The sequence below is a fragment of the Puma concolor genome, chromosome A1 (assembly GCF_028749965.1).
Source record: "Puma concolor isolate L17-30 chromosome A1, mPumCon1.1.hap2, whole genome shotgun sequence".
Classification (NCBI taxonomy): domain Eukaryota; kingdom Metazoa; phylum Chordata; class Mammalia; order Carnivora; family Felidae; genus Puma; species Puma concolor.
The window spans coordinates 228,651,001-228,663,847 of NC_141667.1; positions in this window are offsets into that span (position 1 = coordinate 228,651,001).

A 12,847-nucleotide genomic window follows, 5' to 3' on the forward strand; every position below is an offset into this window, starting at 1 on the left:
AACTGAAAACGCTCCTTATTTCCAACTATTGCTTCCAGGGAGTGTGCAGATTAATAAATTGACTCCAAAGTTGTAGTTTCAGGGGACATTAGAGTAACAGAGATTTGGGGTCAAAAGAGAGCTCCCAGTCAAAGTGGTGGTGTAGCTACAGCAGAAGTTAATTTGCAGGGAAGCAGCGAGATAAAGAAGTGATTAGATAACACTATTTTGGGTTGTTTGAACTACTGACAAATTCAACAATCAATGGGTAATGATGGTGTGCTATTTCACTACGTTATCACTATTTCCATGAACACAACCGGCTTCAGTCTGTGTGTGTGTGTGTGTGTGTGTGTGTGTGTAAGATATCCAGGCCTCCTCACGTCTTGCTTTTTATTTTTATATCATTCAGCATAAAGGACTTTCAGAATTCTTTGTTTTGATTCATCCATTTACTTATATACGTACATACAAATCTTAAGGGGACAGAGTATAACCTTTTGGACTGCGACTTAAATTCTTTGTAAAAATTTGTCCTTGGATGGGGCGCCTGGGTGGCTCAGTCGGTTGAGCATCTGAACTTCGGCTCAGGTCATGATCTCAAAGTTAATGAGTTCAAGCCCAGTGTTGGGCTCTGTGCTGACAGCTCAGAGCCTGGAGCCTGCTTCGGATTCTGTGTCTCCCTCTCTCTCTGCCCCTCCCCGCTCATGCTCTGTCTCTCTCTCTCTGTCAAAAATAAATAAACATTAAAAAAAAAATTCGTCCTTGGATTTGCTCTGACTGTCCAAATAAGGCTTCTGATGACCTCTAGTACATTCATTTTTAATTGTTTCATTTGTACAGACATTTAATCTCTCCAGTCCAATGGTTGTACATATAGATTTTTACATTTAAGCTGTTTGGATCAATTTTCTTTAACTTTGGAAAAGTGGTAATAATTCATCCATTGAAACATCAATACTAGAAAAAGAGGGTCAGTTGTTTAAAAAAAAAAAAGGCAAGAGTGATTTAGAACAGTAATAAACCAAATACTTTCTCTAGTGTGGATAGAGATCAGCAAGCTGATGCAGATACAATTTCAGAGAGAAAGGAAGTCATGGAGGAAGTTAAAAGTTTTTATTTCCTAATAAAAACATGTATTTGGAACTACTTCACTTCTTGGTTTATTTCCTTTATCCCTGAATCGATTAAGGTGCTTAAGAGGCCATTGTTAAAAGGCAGATAGCCTTTGCATTGTAAAGCCTAAATTAATGCCTTAGGTGACTTAAGGCAGGTAGAGAAAGACCTCTGTGGTCCCAGACTAGAAATTCTAAAGAATCTGAAGAGTGAAGTTGGTCTATAATTCTAGGGCTACAGTATCCAATACATGAACCACTGGCTAGATGTGACTCTTCAAATTTAAATTAATTAAAATTAAATTAAACTTAAAATTCAGTTGCACGGGCCACATTTTCAGTGCTCAATAGACATATTTGCCTAGCATATATCATGTTGGACCAGGCAGAGGTGACCATGTCTATCACTTCAGAAAGTTCTGTTGGACAGCACCGCTCTAGGGACGGACATAAGGAGTCATAGAGCTGAGTAGTGTGAATCAAGAGACTCTTTATGAGGAAAAGACAGGTGAGATACAAGTATTATCAGCTAATCTAACAAAGGCCAAAATTTTGGCTATTTATACAAGTGGAAGCAGAGTAAGAAGTCCTCCTGTGGTCCAAGTGGGCAGATAGCTATTCCAACAAACAATCTCCAAGTGCTGCAACCTGTTCACCAGGGTTCTGAGGCATACTAGGTCCAGCTATCAGAATACCTGGTGCCCCCATTGTCATCTCCAACCTTGTGATTCTGAAGCTACATTTGATATCTAGCCTGGGGTAGGACTGTGCACCCAGAGGCCAAGGCTGGAGTGGACATGTGGCAGATCGTTGCCAGTTTCTAGAGGATGGGCTAGTCATCAGCCTGGAATGTGACTCAGAGAGGCTCCTGACTTTGCTCACTCCCTAATTTTATCTCGTTTGGGGTCAGGGTAAGACTAAAAAAGGTTAGATTACTCCTTGAGACCATCAAAGAATCTTTTTGATCCGACTACAATTCTTCAGAACTTTTGGAGACGTTTTGCTCTCCCCATGTGCTCTCATTCATTTGCTTACTCATTCACTTATTTAGCTAATACACATGGAGTGCCTCTTATGTGCTAGGGAAAACGGATGCAGAAACCAGGCAAAATACCTGCCTTCAAAGAGGTTATTTCTTAGTGGAGGGAAACAGACAATAAAATGAAAAAAAAAAAAAAAAAAAGACTACACAGTGTATCAAATGGTAATACCTGCTGTGGAGAAAAATAAAGCAGGGCAGGGGTCCCTGGAGAGTTGCAGTCATAAGCAGTCATAGAAGGCACACTGGTCCTGAAAGACAGTGAAGTGAAACGTGTGCAAAGATCAACAGCAGGCAAGAGACAGTCTATGTAGATACATGAAGGAAATGAGCTCTAACCTGAGGAGAGAGCTGGGTGGGATCATACTTAGCTTGTTCGGGGACGAGCAAGCAGGTGGGAAGCCGCAGCAAGCGTGAGGAGGGGGTGATGGCAGAGAATCAGAAATGATCACGTCTACCATTAGTAGGCCAATGAGTACTTCACCTTTTTCCTTAAATGATTTTGGAAGGAAGCCTTTGGAGGATTTTGATCAGAGGAGGGACATGACCTGCTTTACATTTAAAAAGAGTCTGGATGTGGTTTGGGAATATTATGCAAAGAAACAAGTTGGGAGCAGGGAGATCTGTGAGACGTTAGTGCAGAAATTCAGAGAGTGATGATAATGGTTTGGAACAGAGTGGCAACAATGAGGCAGTGTTTTAACATTTTGGTCTCAGAGCCAGTTTATACTCACTGCTAAGGATTATTGAAGACCTCACAAAGTTTTTGTTGATCTGGATTATATCTATCAATATTTACCACGTTAGAAACTAAAACTGAGGCCTTTAAAAATACATTTATTGATTCATGCGAAACTGGCAGTAATAAATCCATAACATATTAACATTATTATGAAAAATAAATTTATTCTCCAAAAGAAAAAATTTAGCGAGATTATTGAAATTGCTTTAGAGTTTTACAAATCCCTTTAATGTTTGGTTTCATGGAAGACTGCTGGAGTCTTATATTTGCCACTGCATTCAATGTATTATGATATGTTGTTCTGCTTGCAGTCTCTGAAGAAAATCTATTTTTACAGAGATATGTACTTGGAAAATAGAAGAGTTTTCAGTTAAGAGTGGATATTCTTCTGTGATATTGCACCAAAATCTATCTATCTATCTATCTATCTATCTATCTATCTATCTATCTATCTATCTATCTATATCTATCTATCTATCTATCTTGAGAGAGAGAGAGAGAGAGTCAGGGGAAGAAGAGGAGAGAGAGAGAGAGAGAGAGAGAGAGAGAATATCCCAAGCAGGCTCCACACTGTCAGCATGGAGCCTGATGTGGGGCTTCAACTCATGAACCATGAGATCATGACCTGAGCCAAAATCAAGAGTCAGACCCTTAACTGACTGAGCCACCCATCAAAATTTCTAAGTAATAGTTCTTCAAGGTTAGCTTCAATATGCAATTTAGTTTCATTGAAACTGTATCAATGAAGTTTTTATACCCTGTTTCCTTAAAACCCATTGGTCTGTTTCACACTGTGAATAAATCTTTACTCATACCTAATTGGATAACATCATTTGGAAAACATTGAATATTGAGTTATGCAGATTTTCCAAATGTTGATGCATTTTACTATATAATCTAAAAATCACATTCACTAATATCATCACCAGTCTCATCGAAAAATGTTTTTAAGTATTGGGAAGATTTTAAGCCTACGGTGGTTAAAAATTCTAATTTCCCTATGAAATCTTCAATTTTACCACTGGCACCAATTTCTGGGGTTTCTTTTCCTTGAAACGACAGACCCATTTGTCCATTTTTCAAGAAAATATCTGCAAACAACCAATGTGAGTGATAACGATTTATCTATCAGTTGATCTCTTAAGTCAAAGTGGTGCCCCATGGAAAAAAGCAGTTAGTTGAGTTTGCAACAGATAATTGCACAAGTGTATTTTGGCATATAAAAAAGTGCTTGATATATATTGTCCATTTTTTCATCTAGCATGTATTCAAAGGTTGATACTTAAATTAAAATAAAAAAATGGTACTGTTTCATTAAGGGCATTCTTAAATGGATCTGGCTCCCTCTTCCTTTCTTTCCTTCTCCCTGTGAGTGTGTGGTAGTGAGGAATACAAAAGCACAAGTACCATTTGGTGCCAGTGGTTTGATTTGTGCTGAGACACCAACAGTTTTGTCCACCATTGTTTTGGCACAATCTCTCTGCAAGCATCAGTGCAGTGAAAAAGCCAGATAATATTTGGCTATTTTTCCCCTGAAGTTACAGGCTCACTTTGTTGGACTGTCCCTTTAGTGGACACGTTGTAGACACCCTGTAAGCATCCTGAGGACTCCCAGGAATTCATGGACCACAATTTGAGAAACACTGTAATAGAAGGTGAGATCTTGTTTGCTGTTGACTGCATCTTGAAGGATTTGAAGATGTCGGGATTTTAGGAGGACTGTAAGCAGCTGAAGTATTCCTGATAATTTGATAGCCATTTTTTGTAAATTTTGGAAGCCACCTGACTGTTCTTCATAGGTAATGAGGCTTCTTAGTTCTGTCTTAAAGAACCTTTATTTCTCGGGCACTTGGATGGCTCAGTGGGTTAAGCCTCTGACTTTGGCTCAGGTCATGATCTCACGGTTCGTGAGTCGAGCCCTGCGTTGGTCTCTGTAATGACAGCTCAGAGCCTGGAGCCTGCTTCCGATTCTGTGTGTCCCTCTCTCTCTCTGCCCCTCCCATGCTCACACTCTGTCTCTCTTTCTCTCAACAATAAATAAACATTAAACAAATTTAAAAAAAAGAATGTTTCTTTCATTTGGAAAAACTCTGCTCAGGTCTCTGTAGAGCACTGGTGTGTAACGTTAGTATTTGGGTCAAAGAGCCCTTTGAAAATCAGACAACAGATGTGTATCCTTAGGGTGTTATAGTACAATTCTGATGTTAACCACCCAGAGTTAGTGTCAGACTCCACAGGCTTAAGGGCATCATCCCAGAAAGCTTCCTTACTCAGATGCCCAATGGAAGCTCAGGATTTCCCAGCCACCTGTATTTCTGACCAATTGGCTACAAATTTACGGATTTTAATGATTCAATAGACTAGAACAACTCATAGAACTCAGGAAAGTTGTTGTAATTACAACCACAGTTTTATTATAAAGGATGCAAATGAGGACCAGCCCAATGAAGAGCCTCAGGGCAAGGTCTGAGAGGATTTCAGACACAGAGTTCCCATTGTCGTCTCCCCACAGATCAGATGTATCACTGTGTTCAACAACCAGGAAACTCACCTAAGTCTTGGTGCCCTGAGGTTTTTTTTTTTTTTTTTTTTTTTTAATTGGTGTTTCATTACACGGGGCATGAATGACTGAATCATTGGCCATAGGGTTGACCTTAGTCTCTAGCCCACCTCCTAGCCCCAGAGGTTGGTCTGTGTCAAAACCCTATGCCTCCAATCACATGGCTGTTTTTTTCTGGTAACAGCCACCATCCTGAGTCATCTCAGTATTAAGCTCAGGTGTGATCTAAAGCGCTCATGAATAATAAAGACATCACTCAGGACATTCTGAGTTTTGAAAGCTCCATGTTAGGAACTCAAGACAAACAAGAGACAAATCCTTTATTATGAAATAACCTTCTTTACAGAAAATACTCCAAATTTTGTTTCAAATGTTGAGGGTTAATAGATACCTAGAAAACCTTAGGGCAAATGCCCCTGGTTAGAGTCACAGATAAGCTTTTCAAGTGCAGAATTGAGGCCAGTATCCAATTCACTCTTAAACATATAAGTATGTGGAAAATTTTCCAGGCTTGTGGTCCAAAGACAGCATTCAGAGAGTCATATGAATGCTTTCATTAATGCAACCAAGGGTAATTTTGTAACGTTACTAGTTTTTATGCTGCAATATGTAGGTTAATAAGAAGCAGTAATTTGTAGAACAAAGTTGTTGGAGAAAGCAGAGGCTTTTAGGAATTCCAATTGATCCAAATATTAAGGGTTACAGAGTTTCTGCACACACAGCTTCAAGTCAGGGTTTTTAAGCCAGATGCAATGCTGTGTTTAACAACCCCATGCGAGCAGAGCCTCCAGCAGTAGATCAGGCTTCCTTCACACAAGGCACTTAGCACATTTTTGCTGATTTATTGCAGAAGGAATATTTGCTAAATGAGGTGGAGACTATTCTGTCCACTGGCCTGTAGCTGGTGACTGGTCATGTGCATTAGACAAGGGGCTGCACCTGACTTGAGAGGACCTTTTCTTGAGGCGATTTGTACTTGAGGTCACAAGTAGGTATTGTACTTCTTAATCTTATGGGTCTCGTGGCACATTTTTGAAAAAGCTATGGTGTTAATTTAGCTGGACTAGCCAAATTCCAGGCAAGCTAATTACATTCCTTCTAACTTAAATTCCATTGGTTTTCATAAACTCCTAAGAGGTAGGCATTTTTAATACTTTATTATTTTTTTAAATTTTACATCTTGGAAAACAGACATACTACACGTGTGAAGTGAAGCAGAGAATGAAGATTATTACCCTGGTCAGATAATTGATGTAAAGTTGTTTTAATTTTGCTTCAATTACACAGATAATGGGCTTACTTCTTTATTTTACTCTCACTCAAGAAATGGATTCTTTCTGTCTGGAAGTGTAAGATAAATTCTTTAAAAATGTAAGGAGAAAATCTCACAGATACTGCTCTATTGAGGTAAGAGCTGTAGGGTTCAATTAAAGAGAAGGTACTTGTATTAGTTTTTCATGGAGTAAGTGCTTCGTTGGGGTTACATCAGTTTCAGAAAGTCATCTGGAAGTGAGTATAGCTCTCAATATCTGCTCTATCAATCAGGATTTTAATGATTCTACACAACTTAAATAAATGCAGTAGTCCTTTGGAGGGAATTTATCACCTTAAGAGATAAAGTCATTTATGTCCACAGAGTATGTGATTATTTTTCTCTCCTTTTCCTGATTTTCAGAAAGCAGTGTGTGTGTGTGTGTGTGTGTGTGTGTGTGTGTGTGTAAGACAAGGTGCTTTTCCTAATGGTAACTAACATCTCTCTTGCCTCACTTCCTTCTCATCTGGTCACATTCCTGCCCTTTCAGCCCAAGACTCTATATCCTACTGACATGGAACTCATAGTTGGGGATCATAAATTTTGATTTCTGCAGGATCTTTCCTTGAAGCAAGTATATACCAGGTGTATTGTTTAGAGGGCATTGACACATATCTGCATGATGTTTCCATCGTGACTAGCTTATTTGAGTAGAACAGTAAGTCTACGTGCCAATGCATGAGTAGATTCATATTTATCCAGTAAGAAATGAAATGTGCATCTTTGTTTTTTTCACAGACAGCATTGATTTAGACATTTTTTCTATTTTCACTTGTTTATCCTAGTGATGTTGCTGACTCTTCTTGGCATTCTTTGTAACTAAAGATTGTAAATAATAGAACAATCATAAGTTAGCTGATGTGAGCTCATGATCTGGTGGTGATTGAGAGCCTGTTGCTCCTTCCAGAAGAGTCAATGAAATGGGAATGTTATTTTAGGGGAATATCTGTTCTCTTTTCTTTAAAAAAAATTTTTAATGCTTATTCATTTTTGAGAGAGAGCTAGTGAGAGAGAGAGAGAGAGAGCGAGAGCGAGAGAGAGAGAGAGAGAGAGAGAGAGAGAGAGAGAGAGAATGAGTGGGGGAGGGGCAGAAAAAGAGGGAGAAACAGAATCGAAAGCAGGCTCCAGGCTGTGAGCTGTCAGCATAGAGCCCAATGCAGGACTCGAACCCATGAACCATGAGATCATGACATGAGCTAAAGTCAGACGCTTAACCTACTGAGCCAACCAGGCACCCCTCTTTTCATGATCCAAGTAAGAGCAGAGATATGGAAGAGTTATTTTAAAATCATTTAAGTCATATATCTAGTAACTATTTTAGCCATTTATTTTCTGAGGCAAAAAGAATTGCTTTGCTGAAGATCATTTAGGGGCTCCCCCTCCATCTGGGTACTTACATTTTATTACAACTAAATTCTAAGCATTTGAGGACAGGGATGATAAGATATTTTTAATTCTTGTGATGCTTTTAGCTTCACTATGATTTGATACTTAAGGATTATTAGCTGATGAAATTGATGACTCTTGAAAACAGAGCTTCTGGACTAAATGAGATGAATCCCTAATAGTGAAAGTTTAGTGATCATAAGAGAAAAAAAATTGTCAAGAGATTCTACTTTATACTTTTAAATCAAATCGTCCTCTCTGATCATCCTTGAATTAAACACTTGCTCTAAAATCTTGGGCATGCAAGGAAATCTAATGTTCAGATTTCCCAGTCCCTTGAGAAGTCGCATTATCAAATGCAATAATGGCATCTGATGCAAATTTGATTTTTAAAAATATCAAGCAGAGAAGTTATGATTTAAGTCTTATCCTTTGAAAAATGGAACTTGAGGACCTGTATGCTCATGTGGAAGACAGCCTTTAAGAAAGGCTCTACTGATTCTTACTTCCCAGTATCCAATGACTTCGGGTGGTCATTTCCCTTTGAATATGGGCTTGATTGATTGATTCATTCCTAAGGAAGAGAATACAGTATGATAGGATGACACTTCTGAGATTAGTTGATAAAAACAACTGTGGTTTATGTTTTGGATGTTGTCTCCAGCCATCTCTTGTATCTATCACTCACTCTGGAGGAAGCCACCTGGCTACCCGTGAGGCAGCCCTGTGAAAAGTCCCATGTGATTGAGTTTGGGCATGGGTCTTCACCTGTTGAACCTTGAGCATCTTTGGTTAACACTTTGACTGCAGTCTCATGAAAGATAACTACCCACTTAAGCCATTCTCAGATCCAGACTCACAGAAACCATGAGATAACAAGTGTTTGTTGCTTTTAGCTGCTAAATTTTGAAGTAACACGTTATGCAGCAATAGATAATTCATATAGGGTTATTAAGCCCAGTAGTTGAAAGAGAACAGATAAGCAAAACTCATGAATCCATCCTTCTCTTTTTTTGGTTTCATCTGAGCACCTGTAGTGGCTTTGACTATTGAGTTATATTGAAGTCATTAATTCATTCAATGAATACTTATTAAGCAGTGTTCTGACCCAGGCACTCTTCTAAACCCTGAGGACATAAAAGGGAATGAAAGAGAGAAGAATTCCTGCCCCCATGGAGTTTATTTTCTAGCTGACGGATAAAGACAACAGAAAAACACATTCTGCTGTTGCTACAATAATGCTGTATAACAAATCACCCCAAAGCCTAATAGCTTAAAACCACCACTATTTATTATTATTTCCCATGTGTCTAAGAGTGGTCAGGGTTGAGCCTGGCTGCTTTCACCTGGGCTTGCTCATGCGTCCAGATCTGATCTGGGCCAACATTTTGTTCTTGGTGAAGGCAGAAGAGAGAAGCAAGAAAAAGAGAAGGCATCGTGCCTCTTGAAGAATTGAAACCTACTGTCATTTCCTTTGCATTTTATGGGCCAAAACAAATGACAAGTCCAGCCCAGATTTGAGGGGTGTGGAGATAGATTCTTCTTTCTCTGATGGGAGGACCCACTAAATGTGTAAAATACTGAAAGGCCAATAATTAGGGTCATCAGTACAATGAATGCAATATCCTAAATAAGTAAAACACATATCGGATGACATTGAATGTTATGTAGAAAAACAAGGCAGAGAATGAGGTTGGGAGTGAAGGTGGGTGATGTTTAGGAAATCTCTGAAGAAGAAAAGAAGGCAATGGGTAAGGTGTTCAGGCAGAGCAAGTCAAGGGACCTGGAGTAGGAATGTGGCTGGCATGCATGAATAGGAGAATGAAGGCCAGTGTGATCGGAATATGACTAATGAGGCCTTGAAGACCATCATAAGAACTTTCACTTCTATGAGGAAGCCATTGGCTAGTCTTGAGCAAAGGAATGCCATAAGGTGCTCAGGGCTGCATTAAGAATAGGCTGTTGGAAGGACAAAGGAAGGAGGGAGAATAGGTGGAAAACTATTGTAAGAATCCAGAGGACAGATGATGATGTTTAACTAGAGTGGGAACAATGGAGGTGGTGAGAAACAGTGAGATTCTGAATATATTTTGATGATGGAACTCATGACTTAGTCACTCAGTCACTCTTACATTTATGTTTAGAAATAGAACATAATATGTATAAAAATAAGCCAGTTGATTGTTTTTTTTCCAAATATTAAGATCCCAAATCTCCTAGACAAACATTTTCTGATATATTTTGAGCTGTAAGCATCTTTCAATCTACATTTTAAGATTTCATTTGTCTCCCAAACATGACATATTGTTTTAAATTTGTTAATAAATCATGTTCATCTCACATAACAAATTCAAAGTAACTTAGTGTGTCACCTGTTTGAAAAACAAAGTGAAATATTGCCTTTATGTATATTACAAATAGTGAAGATTTAAAAATAACCATTAAAATACTATCCTTAAAAACTTGTTGATTTCTTAACATTAGCTCTAATTTTTACAGCTTTTTTGAAGTATGGTTAACAATAAACTGCACATATTTTAAAACTGTGATTTTACACAGCATATTTATTTTGAGATTCATTTATGCTGCCTCAGTATAGGCAGTTCATTCCTTTTTGTTCCTGAGTAGTAAGTATATCATTGTATCAAAATTTGTTTACTCATTCACCTGTTGATAGACATTTGGGTTGTTTCCAGGTTTGAACTGTTACAAACAAAGCTTCTGCGAATATTTGTACACAACTGTTTATGTGGATTTATGCTTCCATTTTTCTTTTGTAAATTCCTATGTATGATAGGTTAGGTATATGTTTAACTACTTAAGAAACTACCAAACTGATTTTAGCATTTTACATCCCAAAAGCAGGGTATGAAAGGTCTAGTTCCTCAACTACTTTGCTGATACTTGTATCATCTATTTTTCAGTTTTAGGGTAGTTTCATTATTGTGGTTTTAATTTGCATATCCCAAAAGTCTAATGGTATTGAATATCTTGTTTTAAAAGGTTTTTGGATTTTATTATTAAAGCTTTTTTAAAAAACATATTTCATGTACTTATTTCCCATTCATACATCTCCTTTGGAGGAGTGTATAAATTTTTAGCCCATTTTAAATTGGGTTTTGTCTACTTATTGAGTTTTGAAAGTTTTAAATATACATTCTAGATACATATCCTTTTTCAGTTATTTGATTTTTCAAATACTTTTTCCAAGACAATGGTTCGTCTTTATTCTCTTAGCAGTATCTTTTGAAGAGCATGCATTGTAAATTTTGATAAAATTCAATATATCACTTGTTTCTTTCATAAATCATGGTTATGGTGTCAAATCTAAGAAATCCTTGCTAAATATAAGGTAAAAAAAGATTTTCTACTGTTGTTTTCTAAAAGTTTGATAGTTTTATGTTTTACTTTTAGGTCTATGATCTATTTTGAGTAATTTTTGTATATGGTATGAAGTTTGGATTAAAGTTTGTTTTTTCACACGTGGATTTTCAATTGTCCCAGCACCATTTCTTGAAGCTCTTTCTCCACTGAATTGTCTTTGCTCCTTTGTCAAAAATCAGTTGTCCATTTCTGTGTATATGTCTGTTTGTGAACTCTCTATTTTCATTGGCCTATTTTACTCTCTTTTTTAAAAAGCTTATTTACTTTGAGAGAGAGAGAGAGTGAGAGAGAGAGAGAAAATGCATGGGGGAGGGACAGAGAGAGAGGGAAAGAGAATTACAAGCAGATTCCACACTGTCAGCACAGAGCCCAATGTGGGACTCGATCTCATGAGCTATAAAATCACGACCTGAGCCAAAATCAAGAGCTGGACACCTAACTGACTGAGACACCCAGGCACCTTTATACAACCTAATTGTATATCTTTAGCCTGAACCACACTGTTTTAATTATTTTAGCTTTGTAATACGTTTTCAAATCAGGTAGTCTTTCAACTTGTTTCTTCTTTTCCAAAGTTGTTTTGGTTGTGTTAGGTTCTATGCATTTCTATATGAATTTTAGATGAACTCATCAATTTCAATATAAAATTCTGCTTTGATTAGGATTATAGTAAATATTCAGATCATTGTGGGGAGAATTAACCTTTTAACAATATTGGGACTGCTGACTTATATACAAGGTGTTATCTCCCCATGTATTTAAATCTTCTTTAAATTCCCTTAGCAACATCTTAAAGTTTTCAGTGTACAGGTATTACATGTGTTTTATCAAATTTATCCCTAAGTATATTGTAACTTTTGATAATATAAGTGACATTGCTATTTTTAACTTTTAATTTCTGATTGTTGGTAGAATTAAGAAATACCATTGCTTTTGTATATTGATTTTGTATCCTGCAATGTTGCTAAGTTCACTGGTTTTAATAGGATTTTTGGAAATTCCATACTATTTTCTACACAGATGATGATGATTTTTATAAATAAAGATAATTTTACTTCTACTTTTCCAGTCTAGATAACTTATATTTTTCTCGTCTTATTGCACTGGTTTGAACTGCTATACATTGTTGAAGTGGTGACAATGGATATTCTTGTCTTATTCCTGATGTTAGGGGGAAAGCATTCAGTTATTTACAATTAAATGTAATGTTAACTAAGTTTGGTATATTCATGTTTTATCAAATTGAAGGAATTCTATTACTAGTTTGCTGAGGGTCTTTTTGTTATGATAGATGTTGGGTTGGACACAAAAATCTATAAATTATATGATT